This window comes from Chiloscyllium punctatum, chromosome 28 (assembly GCF_047496795.1).
Source record: "Chiloscyllium punctatum isolate Juve2018m chromosome 28, sChiPun1.3, whole genome shotgun sequence".
NCBI classification, from domain to species: Eukaryota; Metazoa; Chordata; class Chondrichthyes; order Orectolobiformes; family Hemiscylliidae; genus Chiloscyllium; species Chiloscyllium punctatum.
Genome location: NC_092766.1, coordinates 54,278,168 through 54,299,420, shown reverse-complemented (window position 1 = coordinate 54,299,420; position 21,253 = coordinate 54,278,168). Strand labels below are relative to the sequence as shown.

The 21,253-nt window shown below is 45.9% G+C and overlaps 1 long non-coding RNA gene and 1 pseudogene across 1 annotated transcript in view; one reads left to right on the top strand and one right to left on the bottom strand.

Moving 5' to 3' along the window:
- LOC140453856 (uncharacterized) overlaps nucleotides 1-11,369 on the bottom strand; it is a 44,372-nt gene extending 33,003 nt beyond the window's left edge. Inside the window, exons 1-4 of the long non-coding RNA XR_011952513.1 lie at nucleotides 10,982-11,369; nucleotides 10,393-10,526; nucleotides 7,853-7,975; nucleotides 2,374-2,569 (exon numbers count right to left, since the gene is read on the bottom strand). This is a non-coding gene — a long non-coding RNA (uncharacterized lncRNA). The remainder of the gene's footprint in view (nucleotides 1-2,373; nucleotides 2,570-7,852; nucleotides 7,976-10,392; nucleotides 10,527-10,981) is intronic.
- A 3,166-nt stretch (nucleotides 11,370-14,535) lies between these two features.
- LOC140454092 (cyclic AMP-responsive element-binding protein 1 pseudogene) lies at nucleotides 14,536-17,652 on the top strand (annotated as a pseudogene).
- Nucleotides 17,653-21,253: the final 3,601 nt, after the last annotated feature.

The following is a 21,253-nucleotide window of genomic DNA, read 5'->3' as shown; positions in this document are numbered from 1 at the left end:
GGTACGGTGTTAGAGAGGACGGTGTTGCACATGGTTGGGGGGATGGCGTTGGGGGAACGGCGTTGGGGGGTACGATGTTGCACAGGGTTGGGGGAACTTGGTTGGAGGGTACAGCGTTGCACGGGGTTGGAGGAACCGCTTTGCACGGGGTTGGGGGGACGGTGCTACATGGGGTTGGGGGGAACGGGGTTGAAGGGGAACGGCGTTGCTCGGGGTTGGGGGGACGGTGTTGAATGGGTTTGGGGAACGGTTTTGGGAGGGGACGGTGTTGCACGGGGTTGGGGGGGAATGGCGTTGCACGAGGTTGGGCGGACGGGGTTGAGGGGAAACGGGGTTGGGGGAATGGCATTGCACAAGGCTGGGGGGACGGGGTTGGGGGGACAGCTTTACTCTGGGTTAGGGGGAACGGCGTTGCACGAGGTTGGGGGAACGGCGTTGCACGAGGTTGGGCGGACGGGGTTGAGGGGAAACGGGGTTGGGGGAATGGCATTGCACAAGGCTGGGGGGACGGGGTTGGGGGGAACAGGTTTGGGTTGGGGACGGCATTGCACGGGTTGGGGGACGGCGTTTCACGAGGTTGAGGGAACGGGGTTGGGGGAGGTGCATTGCACAGGGTTGGGGACGGATTTGGGTGGGGTTGGGCGGGGACGGGGTTGTGGGAATGGGTTTGGGCGGGAACGGCGTTGCACGGGGTTGGACGGGTACGGGGTTGGGGGGAATGGGTTTGCACAGGGTTGGGGGAATGGGCTTGGGGGGAATGGCGTTGCACGGTGTTGGGGGAACGGGGTTGGGGGGACGGTGTTGCACGGGGTTGGGGGGAATGGGTTGAGGCGGGTACGGAGTTGGGGGAATGGGGTTGTGGCGAACGACGTTGCACGGGGTTGGGCGGGGACGTCGTTGCACGGGGTTGGGGGTACGGCGTTGTGGGGGCGGGGTTGGGGGGATGGTGTCAGACGTGGTTGATGGGCGCAGCGTTGGACGTGGTTGGGGGTGGGTGGGGGGACAGGAGCCCCCTGTAAATTGATGTACATCCCACCCAGCCTCTGAGAGCCCCCTGTACACATTGACACATTACCCCCACCTCACCCCCCCCACCTCGGATCCCCCTGGAAACACTGACACATTCCTCTGGTGTATTAATCCGTTCCTGAAAGTTGTATAAACATCCCCACAACCACGATCAATCAGCTTCTCTCAAGCTCCCACTCACAATGAAAGCTATAGCCCCCTCTACAAATGGGTGAAATGAACAATCCAAATGATACCCTTCCATTCCCTACATCAAAGCAGTGACTACTCTTCAAGCTGACAATCTGGGCCTCCAATCAATCTCTCTGTTCTCGGAATTCACTGAGCAAATATTAAAGAAATATCCATTGTGAACCTGACAGACCACCTTTCAGGGATTCCCCCTGAGGGAGAATGTGTATCGTGGGTATCTCCTGAATTGTCCCAATGGCTGGAAGTGTTTCTCCATCGAGATCCTCTGATTCAGAGTCCAGAAACTGGGGTGTGTGGAAGGACAGGACTGTGTGAGCTAGTGTATACCACATCTGAGTGTGTCAGTCACAAAAATAAATCTCTCGGTTTGAGTCTTGTCATGGTCAGTGAGGATCAGTAATGGACGTCTGATTCCCTGTCTGGGAGAAAATCTTCCTGTTTTGCAAGATCAACATTTTAAATTGAATATTCCCACGTATCAGAACTACCTCCAGAGTCAGTGATGAACAACGGACCCTAATTTACACCCAGACATCAATGAGACATAGAAAAATAGTCCTTGCTGTTTCAATAGCATAATCACAGCGCCACAGTCAAGCAAATGAGGGGATTGTTTCTCCCAAAAAAAACTTTAGCAACACAGACAGAACGTTACCATTTAGCCCCAGGAGCCTGACTGCAGCTTTATAACATTTTTTGTTCTGATTAAAAGTTTGTAGGCAGCACGGTGGCACAGTGGTTAGCACTGCTGTCTCTCAGCGCCAGAGACCCGGGTTCATTTCCCGCCTTAGGCGACTGACTGGGTGGAGTTTGCACATTCTCCCTGTGTCTGCATGGGTTTCCTCCGGGTGCTCCGGTTTCTTCCCACAGTCACAAAGATGTGCAGGTTAGCTGAATTGGCCATGCTAAATTGGCTGTAGTGTTAAATGTAGGAGAATGGGGCTGTGTGGGTTGCGCTTCGACGGGTCGGTGTGGACTTGTTGGGCTGAAGGACCTGAATCCATACTGTAAATAAACTAATCTAATCAAATGGAAAACATTAACTCTGCTTCTCTCTCTCTCTACATTACCTGCCAGTCTGTTTCAAATTTCCAGCAGCCACAGCATTTGTGTTCATTTTAGTAGCATCATCGTTAACTTTTCAGAACTCACCCAGTTTCTGCAACATCTTTTGATCCACTTTGTATTGCAAACATTGCAAATTATTCTCTGGAATGTAGTCAGTGATTCCGTTCTTGAAGTGGAAATGATCACAGATTCCCGGGTGTTTGAGTGAAGTCATTTCTTCTTATCTCAGTCACTCAGGCTGCTCTCCATTTCTGAGACTGTGACCCATTGTTCTAGATTCCTATCAGCAGAGACAGCTGCCAACATCAATCCTGCCAATCTCTTTGGTCATAATATCCAGTTCCATGAAAACAGCTCTTATCACATGCAGTACAGGATCTCTGAATCTCACCCACTTAGTCAACAATCTCCAGAACCAGGAATAAGCCGGTGCCCCTCTGTTACAAACACTCTGATGGCAATGTGTGCTTCCTTCAGTGAGGAAAACAAATTTGCAACCATCTGTGTCCGTCTGTCTGCCTGAGGTTCCAATAAGTGCATTGATGGAAATCACATTGGAAAACCAAATCCCTTTCCAGGTGTTCAAATCACTTCATGCAGAATTTACAGACAAAGGAAATCTGTGTTATCGGGAGCATAATCTTATTAGTGACAGTCTGTTGCACACAGCAACATGATCTTCTCACAAACACAAGCCATTGTTCTATGTTGAAATTGAAATGTGAAGCCAAAAAGGTCATGTAAACAATCTGCTGCTTGTCACTTTAATAAATGAACTTGCTGATAAGATAATACTCAAAGTGTTATAAAGTTGAAGGTGTGTACTGTATCTTTAAGAAGGAGAGAACACTCTTCTGCACTGAGAGCTTATAACTACCTGTGTACCGTATATGACTGGCCAGCAATCCCAGAGTGTACTGGGAAAGCAAACAAATGTAACTTTTGGCTGTGAAATATAGACCTGAGTTGGTTGCTGTTTTGACAATAATTCAAATTTAATCTATCAGTTTAAATTATACCCCAAGATTCCAAAACCCAATTGAATTTGTATTTATTGTTTTGCCAGCATCAAGCCAATGAGATGATCTGTTGGGAGCATATAAAGTGCAGACCTTTTAAAAATTGGTCAGAGAGTAACTGCTGTCTGGGAGAGTTAACATCTTGCTCGCCAAGAAATTAGGAAAGTCTCTCAATCAAAGGGTACCTTTTCATGTGAAACATACTCAGAATAAAAGAAGACAACGGCCCAGGGAGATCCTCAGACAGACGAAGAAAGACACAAAAGACAAGAGGCGCTATGTACTTTTGAAATTAAGTTGATGTAATTTTAATAAGTGTCTTATTGAAATAACATATTGTTATATAGCTGGAGGCAGATAATAAACAGTGAAGAGAAAGAGGGAGCTTAGATTTATGATTAGTTGTTTAATATTCACTTTTCAAGTTAAAAATAATTTGATGCTATTTTCTTTAAATAGTGGAATTTCTGAGTTTTCTGTCACTCAGACTTTAACAGATTACGTGGTGAGGTGAACTTTTCTGGGTGTTTGGTTTAATTAACAGAGGGGTTCACCGTCATGTTGTAACAAAAGAAACACAACAAAGTACAGCACAGGAACGGGCCCTTCAGCCCGTAATGTTATGCTGAATGTGACACCAAATTAAACTCATCCTTTCTGCCTATCTTTGTTCCACATCCTTGCATATCCACATGCTTACCCAAAAATCCCTTCAACACCCCGTCTCATATCTGCCTCCTATACCATCCCTGGCAGCATGTTCCAGATTCCTACCACTCTCTGAGGAAAACATATTAGCCCTCACATCTCCTTTGAGCTCTCCCTCTTTCACCTTAAATGCATGTTCCATAGTAAAGATATTTCAGCTCTGGGTAGAACATTTTGACCGTTAACCCTGTGCATCTCATGACGCTGCGCTGACTGTCCCTAATTAGGCCATTCTTTCCCAAATGCGCATAAATCCTATCCATAAGAATTCTGTCCAAAGATTCCCAACCACTGAGATGAGACTCACCGGGCTATAATTTCCTGGATTGTCCCTATTTCCCTTCTTGAAGAGAGGAACACCAGTCCTCTACGACCTTTCCAGTGGCTAGCGAGGACTCAAAAATCTTGGCCAGGGCCCCAAAAATCTCCTGTCTTGCCTCTCTCAATAACCTGGGGTAGTTACCATCTGGCCCTCGGGATTAATCCACTTTAATGCTCTTCAAGAAATCCAACGCTTTTTTCTCGACCTCAAAATTGCCCGAGCACATTAGCCTGCTCCACACAAATCTCAGTATCCTCTATATCTTTTTCCTGGGTGAATGCCGATGCAAAGTAATTATTTAGGAACTCGCCCACTTCCAGTGACTTCAAGCACAAGTTCCTTCCTTTAGACTTGACTGGCCTGACCTTCTTCCTGGTTCTGTGGAAGCTGTGGGAAGGGTTCAGAGGAGATTTACTGGGATATGGCCTGGTATGAAAGGAAGGTCTTACAAGGAAAGGCTGAGGGAATGGAGGCTATTTTAGTTGGAGAGAAGGTGGTCGAGAGGTGACTTAACTGAGATGTATAAGATAATCAGAGGGTTAGATCGGGTAGCTATTTTTTCCGCGAATGGTGAAGGCTAACATGAGAGGACATAGCTTTAAATTGAGGGGGGATAGATTAAGGACAGATATTAGGGGTACTTTCTTCACTCAGAGAGCAGTAGGCACGTGGAACGCCTGCCTGCAACAGTAGTAGAATCACCGACGCAAAGGGCATTTAAATGGGCATTGGACATCCATATGGGTAATATTGGAAGGGTGTCTGTTAGATAGGCATCAGATTATTTTCACAGGTCGGTCCCACAGTGAGGGTCAAAAGGCCTGTACTGTGCTGTAACGATCCATGTTCATATCCTCTTGTGGGTAATTATCTCCAGAACGATTTGGGATTCACTTTAACCCTACTTGTGAAGGGCATGGCTCCTCCTTGCTCTGCTCATTCCCTGTTTGGGTTCCTTTGAGCTTTTGTTTTAAACATTTCTCACATGCCATGCCAATTCTAGCTTCCCAAAATTTGCATAGGCTTGTTTTTTTCTCCCTTCTGACTAAATTCCCAGCCTCCGTCGTTATCCAAGGAGCCCTTACATTGCCAACCTTGTTTCTCCTCCCTCCTGAAACATGCTGGTCATGAACTCCGATCAGAAAGCCTTTAACTAACTCCCACGTGCCCAATGTGGCATTGTCTGATGACAGCTGATCCCAGTTAACACTGCCTAGCTCCTGTCTAATACTGACATCATTTTCAATCCCATAATTTAGAAACATCCCTCAGGGTCCTGTCCGTATCCTTATTCGTAGCTACCTTAAAAAAACTTAAGTTGTGATCACTGTTTCCAAAATGGTCTCCCACTAAAAGGTCAGTCACCTGGCCAGGCTCATTCTGAAACAATGAAACCCTGAAGTGTTGAGCAGCCAGGCCTGTGCTTCTCCCAACCAAATTTCTGGAATGGCCACAATATCGGATCCGAGTTTATCTACCTGAGCTACGTTGCTCCTTGTGTTGAAATTAACACACTTCAGCCCATTCGTACTATGGTGTTCATTTCTCTGTATTCCCTTTCTGATTGACTCGTTTACATCTTCCTTCCTTCCTTCCTCATCCCCCCCCCCCCCTCCCCAACGTGCTGCCCTGCTACTGTGGTTCTCATGCCCTTGCCATTCTAGTTTAAACCCTCACGTGTAGCAGGAGCGATCTTCCCTGTGAGGATATCGTTTCCCCTCTAGTTCAGGTCACCCCTGCTCCAGAAGAGGATCCAAGATCCTGAAACTCTCCCCCTCTACCAGCTCTTCAGCCATGCATTCATCTCTGCTATCTTTCAATTCCTTATCTCACAAGCACACGGGACTGGTGGTAACGCAGTGATTACTACCCTCAAGGTCCTGCTTTTCAGTCGTTCCCTACTTCCTGTGCTTACTCCTCAGGATCTCATCCCTCTTTCTACCCGTGTCGTTGGTAGCAATGTGCACCATGACCTCTGGTCTCCCATTCTCCCAATTCAGAATTTCATGCAAATGCTCAGAGATGTCCTTGACCCAGGCACCAGGGATACAACACCCCATCCTGGAGTCTCGGACGCAGCCACAGTACCACCTGTATATGCCCCCAACTAGCGGCTCTCCTATTTTCGCTCCCTTGGATTTTGCCCGACCTTGTTCTACAGCAGAGTCAGTTATAGAGTCATAGAATCCTACAGCACAGAGAGAGGCCCCAGGAGCCAGACTGATCCCTGGCAACCATAATGTCCATCCGTGGCAACCCCATTTCCCTGCCCATGCCCCATATCCTTCTAATCCTTTCCTACCCATGTATTTGTCCAAATGCCTTTTAGATGTTGTTAATGTACCTGCCTCAGCCACTTCCACTGACAGCTCATTCCGTATGAGAATTAGCATCTGTGTAAGAATGTTGCTGCTAACGTTCCCTTTTATTCTTTCCCCTCTAACCTTAAACTGATGCCCTCTAGTCCTCAATTCTTCAACCCTGGGAAAAAGACTGAATGCATTCACCCTCTCCATGCTTCTCATGATCATATACATTTCTATAAGATCTTCCTTATGTCTCCTATGCTCTGAAGAAAAATGTCCAAGCTTGTCCAACCTCTCCCGATAACTCAGGCCATTGAGTTGTGGTGTTATAGACCTGGCTACCGCTGTGCTACTCCCCTGAGAAGCTATCCCCAACAATACACCAGCTCTCTCTTCTTAAACATCCGCATCCAATCCCATCTTTATCCCCTGTATGATCCTCAGTGTGTCCTGCTGTTGCTCCAACCCGACCACGCGGACACCCACCTACCTGATGGAACCTGGATGTTTGGACTGGACAAGATCAGGGGTGTATTTAAACGCAATGAATGGAATTCTGAAATAACATTTGTACTGAATGTAATGTAGAGCAGCGTGAAATGGAGGTAGATGACCTACGTGACTCGCTGTAAGGACACAGACAGGAGAATCTGAGGTGATCATGAGGATGTGGAGGTGAATGTGGGAGACAAGCTGGGACTGTGTTGGAGTAGTCACGGTGAGAGGGAACAAATGCTGGATGGAGGGTTTCAGCAGCTGATGGACTGACACTGAGGTGAGCCATCGGAAACTGAGCAAGTGACCACCATCTAATAGGACAGAGAAACTGATCCATCAGCCTGAAACTGACTGACCACGTGGCTGACAGTGACTCCAACACAAGGGAATGGAAACATTGCTCAGAGCCTGTTTCTGTAACATTCAACACAACCAGGAAATGGAAAGTGAATAATTAGCTGAAAACAAGGCCACTGCTCTGTTAGAGTCAAAATCATTCAACGTTCAGTCACTGAATATTCTAACCTGCCGAAAGGATACTCCCAGAATGACAGCAGAAGGAGAAAACAAGCTTGGCAGACAGAATGAAGCCACCGCCTGCATCACAACAGCTCAGACCAAAGAGGCTGAATTCTCATCCAACTGACAAGCAATACAGATACTGTCAGAGTTACAGATCGAGTTCAGAATTATTCAGGAAACAGACTTACCAGATACACTGGTCGGTGGGGTGTGCCAGAAATCCATGAAATAGCTTTGTGATGTGCCATTTTTTCGTTGAGAAATGATTCTTTGTTTTCGCTAAGAAGAGCGGATGTGTAGTTCACTGATCACTAGATTTACAGACAAAGGAAACCTGATCAATGACTCACAGGTCAATTACACTGTTAGTGACAGTCCATCGCACACAACAACAGCCTGTTACACAGAGAACAGAACAGATTCTAGTTTAACAGAGACACTCTCACAATGAACATCTGCTGCTTTAATAAAAATGTTACCTGTTTGAAGAAAAGGAACATATCACCAATACAGAGAGACTTTTAAACTGCCCAATGTAACTGAGGAGATTTTAACCAATTCAGTGATCACTTTTTCTATGTACTTTGAAGCTATTTTGAGCAGGGTATGTATCAGGGGTCGGTGTGGACTTGCTGGACCAAGGGCCTGTTTCCACACTAGAGGGATTCTATTCAATACAATTGTCAACCTGTCCCACAGCAGGATGGGTAAGGTCCAAGGGGACTCTGTACCGGACAGGGGTTGTGTCCCACAGCAGGATGGGTAAGGACCGAGCGGACTCTGTACCGGGAAATGGTCATGTCCCACAGCAGGATGGGCAAGGTCTTGGACAAGTCTGGACCGGGGATGGGTAATGTACGAGGGAAATCTGTACCGGGGAGGCATTGTGTCCCACGTTAGGGTGGGTGAGGCCGGACGGGAATCTGTACAGGGGAGCGTGTCCCCCACAGCAGGATGGGTAAGGCCCGAGGGGAGTCTGTACTGGGGAGGGGTTGTGTCCCATGGCAGGATGGGTAAGACCAGAGGGGAGTTTGTACCGGGGAGGGGTTGTGTCCCTCAGCAGGATGGGTAAGGCCCAACGGGAGTCTGTACTGGGGAGGGGTTGTGTCCCACAGCAGGATGGGTAAGACCAGAGGGGAGTCCAACCCGTAGAGGGGTTGTGTCTCACAACAGGATGGGTAAGGCTCGAGGGGAGTCTGTACCGGGGAGTGGCTGTATCCCGCAGCAGGATAGGTAAGACCCAAGGGGGGTCTGTACCGGGGAGGGATTGTGTCCCTCAGCAGGATGTGTAAGGCCCGAGGGGAGTCTGTACCGGGGAGGGATTAAGGATGAGTAAGACCCAAGGGGACTCTGTACACATGTGGTTGTGTCCCTCAGCAGGATGGGTAAGGGGTCTGTGTCCCTCAGCAGAAAGGTGAAGGGGTCTGTGTCCCACAGCAGGATGGGTAAGGGGTCTGTGTCCCACAGCAGGATTGGTAAGGCCTGAGGTGAGTTGTACCGTGGAGGGGTTGTATCCCAAGCAGGATGGGTAAGGCCCAAGGGCAGATTGCACCAGGGAGGGGTTGTACCCCACAGCAGGATGGTTAAGGCCAGTCAAGAGTCTGTACTGGGGAGGGGTTGTGCCTCACAGCAGGAAGGGTGAGGCCCGAGGGTACTCTGTACCAGGGAGGGTATGCGACCCAAAGCAGGACAGGTAAGGCTCAAGGGTAGACTGTACCGGGGAGGGGTTGTATCCCCCAGCCAGACGGTTAAGGCCCGAGAGGAGTCTGTACCTCAGAGGGGATGTGTCCCACAGCAGGATGGGCAAGGCCCGAAGGGAGTCTGTACCGGGGAGGGGTTCGGTCCCACAGCAGGATGGGTAAGGCTCGAGGGGAATCTGAACTGAGGAGGGGTGTCCCACAGAAGGGGGTAATGTCCGAGGGGAGTCTATGTTGGGGAAGGGTTGTGTCCCACAGCAGAATGGGTAAGGCCTGAGGAGTGACTGAGAGCAAAGATTTACTTAGAGAGCTGAGGGGCAACATTTTCCACAGAGGACGGTTCTGTGGCACATGGGAGAACCAAGAACAATTACAACATGGAAAAGACATTTGGGCAGGAACATGGAGGAGTGAAGGTTTGAAGGGCCATGGGCCAAACACGGAAATGCAACTCATTCAGTTCTGGAAACCTGGTCAGCATTGATGACTTCGGCCAGAGAGTCATGCAGCACAGAAACAGACCCTAAGTCTTGGGTTATTGGGGGAGTGGACTATCGTGACAGGTCATGTTGTCGAGACTGAAGTTAGAGAGATATGGATGGTCGTCTGGACTGGAGCAGGTTTCAAATGTGTGAAGTGATTGGTGAGAGGGGAGGAAAGTACAGAGATAGGAACTGTTTTTGGCATTAGAATGATTGAAGACACTGATCCACAAGACAAGCCATAGATACAGTGTGGGAGAGGGAACACAGAATGGAACATTCCCAGACAGCATTCCCACCCGCTCGTGGAAAGCCTGCTTTCCCCTCTTTTGTACTGATGCTCACTAAGACAGCACAGGCTTGGATTGAAAACTGTGACACTCCCGATGTTGTCTTAGTACAACAAAACTTGAAGTAAAGGCGGTGACTGAACCTGGGGTGTGTCTGTACTGTGCTCCCCCTCCAGCACGGCAGCTATGTCATGTCCTGTTAGCTGATGTTTGGAGCCCTCTCATTGCTCTCTGTTCTGTGCACTGAGTGTGATCTTACCTCACTGCAGGATTTATTGAAGGCTCCAGATCTCCCTGCCCTGTGTCTCTCTGGCTGACAAACCATCTTCAATGAGGGATGTATGAGACACCCAGCAGCTGGGATGTCTATTAGGTCAGGACCTTCCTGAGTACCTACAGACAGATAGACAGAATGGGAAATTAGACTGATGCAGTGAGGGCTACAAATGTCAAATGGCACTGAGTCCCACAGAAATCTGGAACATCCCAGTCTCCATCGTCTATCTGGAGTGGAGAATTCTGTTTGCTCAGGATCTGGAGTAGCTGCAAGAGCGAGGGACATTGACAGATGCAGCAATTAGACCCACACAGTGAGGGATACCACATGGAGAGATACTAAGTGATATCACCAGAGTGCAAGATCAAACAATTGTGCAGGAAGAAAGGGTTTTGATTCATGTTGCACTGGGATGGGCAACCTGTGAGCAGGCAAAGTGATGGTCCAGTGGCATTAAGTGAGACAATTTATCCAGAAACTCAGCAAATGTTCACTGGACACAGGTACAAATCCCACCATTGCAAATGAGAAAATGAGAATTAAATGCTTCAAAGAAGATGTAATTAAAAACCTGTGAGTATTAAACAATTGTTGATGTTAAGAAAAATCCACCGTGTGCATTCATGTCTTTAGTGAAGTAATCTCAGGTGGGTCTATCCTCCGATTGTCCTGGACCCGGATAGCCCCGCCCTCCTGCTCATTGACCTTCTCAAGATGGCGGCTCTGAGGCCCGCGCTCCCTCTTCCCTCAAATAAATGGCGGCCGTGACCCTGGGCCGCTTTCCCGACAGAGACCATCATCTCCTTATCCGGGTCTGCAGGGTCTTTTTCGGATTTTTTTCACCTATATCCGCGTCTTGTGAATTCTCTCCGCTCCTTTCTCCCAGTGAATCTCCCACACGCCGCTCTCTGAAGCCGATCGTAGCCGCACCCAGAGAAAGCTGTTCCATGACTCGCCGTGTCCTGGTTAATGTGACACTGCGCATGCCCTTCATAGAAACCAAACTGCGCGTGCGTCGGAGGTTGTCAGTGAGTTCATAGAGAATATTCATATCTGCACAGAATCACGGGGGAAATATTCGACATTAACAATTGCTCTGTCGAGTTACAGTCATTGAGATGGTTAATATGTAAATAGATTGTTCGGTCCAACTTTACCATACCGGCCAGGTATCTAAATTACCAATCGTTCTGGGAGTTTGAAAATAAGTTTGTTAGTCGAGTTGTGTAAATCGAATGGAAATATGTTCATTGTCAGATTTTCATCTTAATTATTTCTTTAAAAAAACACATTGGTTTATGAGAGGTGTTGAATGCTCCGCTATGCCGTGACAATGATCAATCCTGCAAAGCAGTTTGCCTTCTGACCAATCCTGAAGCGTTCACTCCCGAGAATGCATTGGCCCCGCTCCGTCAGGTAAGGGGTAGATGTAGGGGCATGGGTGGGATGCGCTTCGGCGGGGCGGTGTGGATTTGTTGGGCCGAAGGGCCTGTTTCCACACTGTAAGTAATCTAATCTAATCTAATCTCACTCACTCTGCTCGGTCCTCCAGTTCCGCCCCTTCCTTCCAAAAGCAGAGGTGATTCAGGTGCGACTCAGCAGTTAAGCAACAGAAACATTAAGGGACAAGGGAAGTTGGAGTCGATGCCTTGTGATGCAGGGAAAATATCCCGAATCTTGGACCGAGAGACCGGCGTTCAATTCACAGGTAGTGCAGGTGTGTGTAAAAACAACTTTGAACAGGTTCGTGAGGGAAAATAAGGGAAGTCAGGAACCGAGTAAAAACAATAGAAAACCCATACAATGTGGTGGTGTTCTCAATAGTCAGATGATTTTAGTCTTTACCAACTGTTTCAGAGTCCCAATACAGTCTGTACCACTCCTCCTTGTGCACATATACCACGATTGTGGGGTAAAGTGTTGTAGTGGGATATAAAGGTGCTTTTCTAGAACTCACTCGGTTTTGGAGTTTAAAATGGGTGAGAAAGAGTAGGGTTTTGTATGGAGTTACCTGTTCCCCTCCTGCTGCAGCATCTCATTACTGCCCTAACTCTACCTCGTACGTGTTTGTTAGAGATCACTGTCATTTCATAAGCTCACAACACAAGATCCGTCACTCTGTTTAAGACAGCAGAAATCTCTTTTAACACTATAGTCATGACATACATGTACCTGTTGCAGTGCTTCAAACTCCATGACAGACTCGGTCTGGAACCTCCTCTATCCTTAAGACTTTATGCACTGCTTGCACTTATCCATTTCCCCTTTGCACGTTCCCTTTCCAACCCACCCCACCTGTATCATTCCACAGTTGGAGCTGTCAAGGGCAGAAGTCTGTGGAATAGCCTCCCTAACCTTCTCTATCTTCCTTTTAAGATGTATTTTAAAAACATTCTCTTTAATCAATGTTTTGATCATCCATGAAGCACCTTAGGAGATTTGCCATTGTGAAAGTTCCATACAATGCAAGTAGTTGTTGGTATTGCCATACATTAGGAGAAACAGGAATGATGCAGTCAAAATTCTAACAAGAAAGTCACTGATAGGTGCAATGTATCGGCCACCAAATAATTACATCACATTGGCATGGGCAATAAACAAACAAATAAATAACTAATGCCTGTACAAATGGTACAGCTATTATCATAGGTGATTTTAATCTACATGTAGATTGGTCAAACCAGCTCAGTCAAGGTAGCCTTGAGGAGTTCACTAAGTGTATTCATGATAGTTTTATTGAACAGTATGAAATGGAACTGACAAGGGAGCAAGCTATCCAAGATCTGGCCCCTGTGCAATGAGGCAGGAATAATTAATGACTTCAGAGTTAGGGATCCCCTGGGAAGAAGCGATCACCGTATGGTTGAATTAGAATACCGATGGAGAGTGTGAAGATAAAATCTAATAACTGAGTCCTGTGCTTGAACACCTGGAACTACAATTGAATGAGAGAGAATCTGGATAAAGTAGACTGTAAACAAAAAATTTATGGTGGGAAGTTGATGAGCAGTGGAAGATTTTCAAAGACATTTTACAAAGTGCTCAGCAAAGATATATTCCAGTGAAACGGAAGGACTGGATGAAAAGGTATACTCGGCAATGGGTATCTAAGGAAAGTGATCAAATTAGACCCGAAGAACATCAGACATAGGAGTGGAAGTAAGGCCATTTGGCCCATCAAGTCCACTCCGCCATTTAATCATGGCTGATGGGCATTTCAACTCCACTCACCCGCATTCTCCCCGTAGCCCTTAATTCCTTGTGACATCAAGAATATATCAATCTCTGCCTTGAAGACATTTAGCATCCCAGTATCCACTGCACTCCATGTCAATGAATTCCACAGGCCCACAACTCTCTGGCTGAAGAAATGTCTCCGCATTTCTGTTCTGAATTTACCCCCGCTAATTGTAAGGCTGTGCCCACCAGTCCTAATCTCCTCACCTAACGGAAACAATTTCCTAGCATCCACCCTTTCCAAAACATGTATTATCTTGAAAGTTTCTATTAGATCTCCCCTTAACCTTCTAAACTCCAATGAATATAATCCCAGGATCCTCAGCCTTTCCGCGTATGTTAGACCTCCCATTCCAGGGATCATCCATGTGAATCTCCGCTGGACATGCTCCAGTGCCAGTATGTCCTTCCTGAGGTATGGGGACCAAAACTGGACACAGTACGCCAAATGGGGCCTAACCAGAGCTTTGTAAAGTCTCAGTAGCGCATCGCTGCTTTTATATTCCAACCCTCTTGAGATAAATGACAACATTGCATTCGCTTTCTTAATCACAGACTCAACCTGCATGTTTACCTTTAGAGAATCCTCGACTAGCACTCCCAGATCCCTTTGTACTTTGGCTTTATGAATTTTCTCACCGTTTACAAGGTAGTGCATGCTTGTATTCTTTTTTTCCAAAGTGCAAGACCTCGCATTTGCTCACATTGAATTTCATCAGCCATTTCCTGGACCACTCTCCCAAACTGTCGAGATCATTCTGCAGCCTCCCCACTTCCTCAGTACTACCTGCCTGTCCACCTAACTTCGTATCATTGGCAAACTTCGCTAGAATGCCCCCAGTCCCTTCATCTGGATAATTAATATATAACATGACCACGCAGGTAACCATGCCTGGGATCCAATCAACGACATGTCCAGCAGTAACTTCAGTGCATTTGCTGAATGGGCAGACTGTTAAAGTGCAAGGAGTTATCGAAGCAGCTCAGTCCTCAGTCATACAGTCCCCTCAAGTTCAGACTGTTCAGATCTCTACTATATCTGAATGTGAGGACTCCCAGGAATCTGTGGATAGCATGACTGACTCTCAGAAACATAGAGAAATTCTATCGAGACGGCCTTCATTCAGGAAAATCCTGAATGAACTTTCTTCTGATCCCCCGGTATGCCAAGAAATTGATGAGGAAAAATCAGAAGAAGAGTCTGTCTCAACTGTTACTACAATGACGATGCAGACACCCATCTATCAGACTATCAGCAGTCAATACATTGCTATCACACAGCGGGGGAGTAATTCAGCTGGCCAACAATGGTTCAGATGGAGTGCAAGGACTGCAGACACTAACAATGACCAACACAGCTACAGCCAAGGTTGGAGCAGCCATTGTACTGTATGCACAAGCCCTGATGGACAGCAAATCTTTGTTGAAAATGTGTTGCTGGAAAAGCGCAGCAGGTCAGGTAGCATCCAAGGAACAGGAGAATCGACGTTTCGGGCATAAGCCCTTCTGTGCCAGGCAGCCAAGTGCTTGTACGAGGTGCTGCTGAAGATGTCCAAAACTATAAGATCCGTACAACTCCTAACTCCACTGCTGGCCAGGGAATGGTTATGGCATCTTCACCAGTCCTGCAAAGCCAGTCCCAGAATGCTGAAGAAACCACTCATAAATGTGAAATCTGCCTCATGAAAAACAGAGAAGCAGCTCGAGAGTGCCGTCGCAAGAAGAAAGAGTATGTGAAATGCTTGGAGAATCGGGTTGCTATTCTGGAAAATCAAATTGAAAGAGAAGGTGTACAAAGTGGCCAAAAACAGCGTGAAACTAGAACTGGGAAAACGTTAAAGGTCAACTGAAAGCCACAAAAGAGCTATAAAGAAAACTAATATAGAACATGAGAAAAATAAACTAGCACAGACTATAAAGACAGAGAGCAAAAGTTTATATAAATATATATAATGAGAAAAGAGTGGCTAAATTAAATGTTGGTCCTTTGGAAAATGAGAAGAAGCATTTAGTTATGGGATATCACAGTGGAGGATGCTAATATCTTTCCAGCAACTAGCAAAGAGACAAAGGTAGGTGAGGATTTGGAAACTATCATTATTATGGAACAGCTAGTTTTAGACTGTTTGGAGGTAATTGAGCTAATGATAGAAAAGTCTTCTGACCCTGATGGAATGCCTCCCAGGGTACGAAAAGAGATGCCAGGAAAAATAGCAAATGCACTGGCAGTAATCTTCTAAAATTCACTGGACTCTGTGGCAGTCCCAGCAGATTGGAAAACAGCAAAAGTTACACCACTGTTTTAAAAAGGAGGTGGACAAAAAGTGGGGAATTATATACCAGTTAGTTTATTCTCTGTAGTGGGAAAGATGCTTGGGTCTATTATCAAGGAAGAAATAACAGAGAATTTCAATAGAAATTGTCCCATTGTACAGATGCAGTATGGGTTCATGAAGGGCAGGTCATGCTTGACCAATCTTTTGGAATTCTATGAAGACATTTCAAGCAAGGTGGACAACGGGGACCCAGTGGATGTGGTGTACCTGGATTTCCAAAAGACCATCAACAAGGTGCTGTGCAAGAAGCTGTTGCACAATATAAGGGTGCATGGCATTAGCGGTAGAGTATTAGCATGGATAGAAGATTGGTAAACTAATAGGAAGCAAACCGTTGGGGACAAATGAGTATTATTCTGGCTGACAATCATTGACAAGTCGTGTGCCTCAGGGATCAGTGTTGGGACTGCAATTATTTACAACTGATACAGATGATTTGGAGTTGGAACTACATGTAGGGTGTCAAAGTTTGCATGTGACACTAAGATGATTAGCAGGACAAAGTGAGCGGAGGACTGTGAAACTTTGCAGAGCAACGTAGATACATTGAGTGGGTAATGGTCTGTCAAATTAAGTAGAATGATTGTAAATATAAAATTTATACTCTTTTTTTGTAGTAACATTTAAAAATAAAATAACTTGAATGTTTAAAAAGTTGCATCATTTGCTTTGCAGAGTGACCTGAGCATCCTTCTGCATGAAGGTTGGTCACCAGGTACAACAATCAGTTCAGAAAGCAAATGAAATTTTGTCCTTCGTTGCTGAAAGGAATGTGTTTAAAGGCAGAGGTTATGTTCCAGCTGTATTTGAGTGCTGGTGAGGCCACACCTGGAGTACTGCATGTAGTTTTTGTCTTCTTACTTGAGAAAGGATGTACCGGCACTAGAAGTGGTGCAGAGGAGGTTAACTAGGTTGATTCCGGAGTTGAGGGGTTTAGTTTAAGAGAGACTGAGTAGATTGGGATTATATTCATCAGAATTCAGAAGAATGGAAAACATATAAAATAATTAATGCAATGGATAAAACAGAAGTAGAGAGATGTTTCGATTGGCAGGTGAAGCCAGGACAAGAGGGCATCACCTCAAAATTAGAGGCAGCAAATTTAAGACTGAATTGAGCTGGAACTTCTTGACCTCTATGGAATTCATTGCCCAGGGAAGTAGTTGATGCTAGTTCAGAAAACGTTTTTAAAGCTACGTTAGATTTTTAAAAACGTAATTAATTAATGGACACGGTGAGAACGTAGGTAAATGGTTCTGTGTCCACGAAATGATCAGCCATGATCTTATTAAATGGCAGAGCAGGCTCGAAGGGCAGGACGGCCTTCTACTGTTCCTACTTCTTACGTTATCTCTCCCTCATTCGTGACTTGGAGGTGTTGGATTGGGATGGACAAAAGTAAAATTCACAGAACACCAGGTTATTGGTCAACAATATTCTTTGGAAGCACTAGATTTGCTGGTTCTTCATCAGGTGGTTTTGAGATGGTGTTGTGTCATTTTTAACTCTTGTAATTCATGAACAGCAACAAAAGCCACGAAGCAATCCGCATGTTCCAGCCAACAATGGGCCCCGGGTGATTGATGTCAGAGGCGGACCAATGGAAAGGCCGAGACAGCGCTGGAGGACCTGCGAGGCAGTTGGTCCTCCGATCAATCAGGATGAATGAGGGGGCGGGACTAGACTATACCACGTGATCATCCTCGCAATCGGTTCGGGATGTGTGGACGGAGAGCCGTTGGTAAAGATAGAAATAAACAGCAGCAAGCGGGAGGGAAATGGTGTTGGTATGGGTTGAGAGGGTTCATAGTCATTTGGTGCACATCGGAAAATACAAATTTGAAACTTAGTCCCGTTTTTGCAGTAAACGGGACAATGCCTCATCTCGCGATTGACTCGAGTAAGCGCCACCATCTTTATTCGGGGCAACGATTAACTGGACTCGTGCAGCCGCCAGCTTTGTAGGGGGCAAAGTTCAGTGGGACGCATGTGCAGCCTTCTCTGGTAGAGAGACAAAGGAAAGGATTTACACAGAGCATATTCACACACAGAGAAATGGATCTTTTTCTGGATTTGTTTTGTCATTCGTTGAAAGGATTTGGATGTGAACAGAGGCGGTATAGTTAGTAAGTTTGCAGGTGACACCAAAATTGGAGGTATTGTGGACAGTGATAACGGGTATTTCAGAGTACAATGGGATATTGATCGGATGGAACAATGGGCTAGGAGTGCCAGATAGGGTTTAATTTAGATAAATGTGAGGTGCTGCATTTTAGAAAAGCAAATCAGAGCAGGACTCACACATTGAATTGTAAGGTCATGGAGAGTCTTGCTGAACAAAGAGACCTTGGAATGCAGGTTCATAGTTCCTTGAAAGTAGCGTCGCAGGTCGATAGGATAGCGAAAAAGGCATTTCGTATGCTTCCCATTATTGGTCAGAGCATTGAGTAAAGGAGCTGGACAGGACATTGGTTAGGTCACTTTTGGAATATTGTGTGCGGTTCTGGTCTCCCTCCTTTCAGAAGGAGGCACTGAAACTTGAAAGGTTTGAGAATTGATTTTCAAGGATGTTGCCAGCGTTGGAGGATTTGAGTTGCAGGGAGAGGCATGATAGGCTGGGGCCATTTTCGCTGCAGTGTTATAGGCTGAGGTGTGATGTTTTAGAGGCTTACAAAAATCGTGAGGGACATGGATACCGTAACTAGAAAGGGTTGGTGGAGCATAGAACTAGAGGATAGAGGTTTAGGGTGGGGGGTGGGGGGGAATTTAAAAGGAGCCTAAAGGGCAACTAAAATTGTAACATTTCAAAGGCATTTGAATAGGAAGTGTTCAGAGGGATGTTGGCCAAGTGCTGGCAAATGCGAATACGTTAGGTTAGAATACTTGGTTGGCACAGATGGGTTGGACTGAAGAGTCTGTTTCTGTGCTAGACATCTCTGACTGTGGGATCATAAAAGTGAACATTGCTCTGATTCATCTCTGGGCTCTTTGATGTCCACTTGTTTGTTAGCTTCCTCAGTCTCTCGTGTGTATTTTTGTTCTGTGTAGTATTTTACTATTACGTTCACAGACCTCTTTGTAAATGAATTGTCCACTGCTGCCCGGCTCCTGACCATATGCCCCATTATCAGGTTATTTTTTCCACAATATCTTTGACAGTCAAGAGTTCTTTTTTCCAATAAGTGAGTGGATTTTCCTTCCATTTCTGACAGTCAAATTCTGCACCATTTTCATTCCCTATAATTCATATTGCACTCCCTGAAACATGATGTGTATTTCTCCTTCCACAGATACCAGTGATCAAGGCCAAAGCTCTCTTGCCTGTTGAGAAGGTGATGTTTGACTTATTTGTACTGCTGCAGTTTGTATGGTGAAGGTGCTCCCACGACGTGGTTGGGTAGGAGATATTACAGATTATTCACTCAGAGATAGTGAAGAGTAGAAGATATCTGTACAAATCAACACATTTTTAATTTCACAAAAATATTGAGAACTTTTGACATAAGACCACAGATGGAGAATATTATATCCGGTGACCAAAACCATTACCAAATAAGCAATTTTTCAGGAATGACTTCAAGGAAGAAAGCAGATCTTAGATGGTAGGAATTCCAGACCATTTTGCCTTGGAATCTATAGAAACAGTCACACAGCTGAACCCAAAAATAAACACATCATTGAGAGTCTGAACTAAAATGAGTTGTTGAGATGTGAAAGGGTGTGTGGTGCAGGAAGATAGGAATGATTACAGCCAGGAATTAAGTCAAGGGTGTGAAAGTAAATTGCTGTTGCTTATAAATGGGAGCATTTTGATGGATCAGCAAGTACAAGTGAATACTTGGGCGGTAGAGTTCTCAATATTCTGAAGATTATAGGGAGGGTGATTGTGGGATGCTGGTCAGGAGTGGGTTTAGATAATGAAAGAGAGTTTCAGTAAATGAGCTGAGACTGTGGTGAGGTCAGGTGATATCAATGAAGTCGAAATAGTGGTCTTGGAGTGGGACTGTGCTGTTGCCCTCAGCTGTGGTATTCAGCTGTTTGTCAGTTTGTGAATCAAGTCTGTTACAAGCTCAGAAGCTGATTGGCCCTGGCAGAACCCAAACTGGGTGTCACTGAGCAGGTTATTGTGAGCATGTGCTTGACAGCACTATCGATGACAACTTCCAACACTTCACTGCTGAGGGAGTGTGGACTGATGGAGGGAAATTGGCTGGGTTGAATGTGTCCTGCGTTTTTGTGTTGAACAACACTACTGACATTTGGAAATGTTTCCCAGATGCCAGTGCTGGAGCACAACTTGTCTTGGTGGGCAGCAAGTTCTGGAGGAGAAAGTGAGGACTGCAGGTGCTGGAGATCAGAGCTGAAAATGTGTTGCTGGAAAAGAGCAGCAGGTCAGGCAGCATTCAGGAACTCATTCCTGAAGAAGGGCTCATGCCCAAAACATCGATTCTCCTCCTCCTTGGATGCTGCCTGACCTGCTGTGCTTTTCCAGCTACACATTTACAGCAAGTTCTGGAGCACAGCCATCAGTATTATTGCCACAATGCGGCAGGGCCCATAGCCTTTACACTACTTGTCAATTTCTTGATCTGATTTGAAATGAGTTTTCAACCAATTCAATTCACATCTGTGAAGTCAGGGACCAATAGAGAAGGCTCATCCACTTGGCACTGCTGGCTGAAGATTGCTGCAAATGCTGTTGTCTTATCTGTTGCATGAATGTGTGAGGCTCCTCCAGTAGTAAGGGTAGGGATATTGTGATGCTTCCTGCAGTGAGTTGTTTAATTGTCCATCACCATTCCTGACTAGGTGTGGCAGAACTCAGATCTGATCCATTGGTTGTTTGATCACATAGTTCTATTTGGTGTTGCTTGCACTGTAGCTTCACCAGGTTGGCACCACATTTTTAGGTATGCCTGGTATTGCACCTGGCATGCCCTGCGGAACTCTCCATTGAACCAGGGTTGATTCCCCTGACTTGATGTTAATTGTTGAGTGGGGGATATACCAGGCCATGAGATTTCAGATTGGGCTGGAGTACAGTTCTGCTGCTGCTGTTGGACCACAGTGAGACAGAAGTTGCAGGGTCAAGAGGGCTGATTGTGTGGTTGTATTTTCCAGTGCACGAGAAAATATAATGTGGTCCATCCAGTTTCATTTCTTTGTTGAGTCTGTGCAGTGACTAATACAATGAGTGATTTGGTGGGCCACTGTCAGGAATGCAACTTTAAAAAAAAAAGGATTTGTAATTTACACATGAAAGAAGTGAA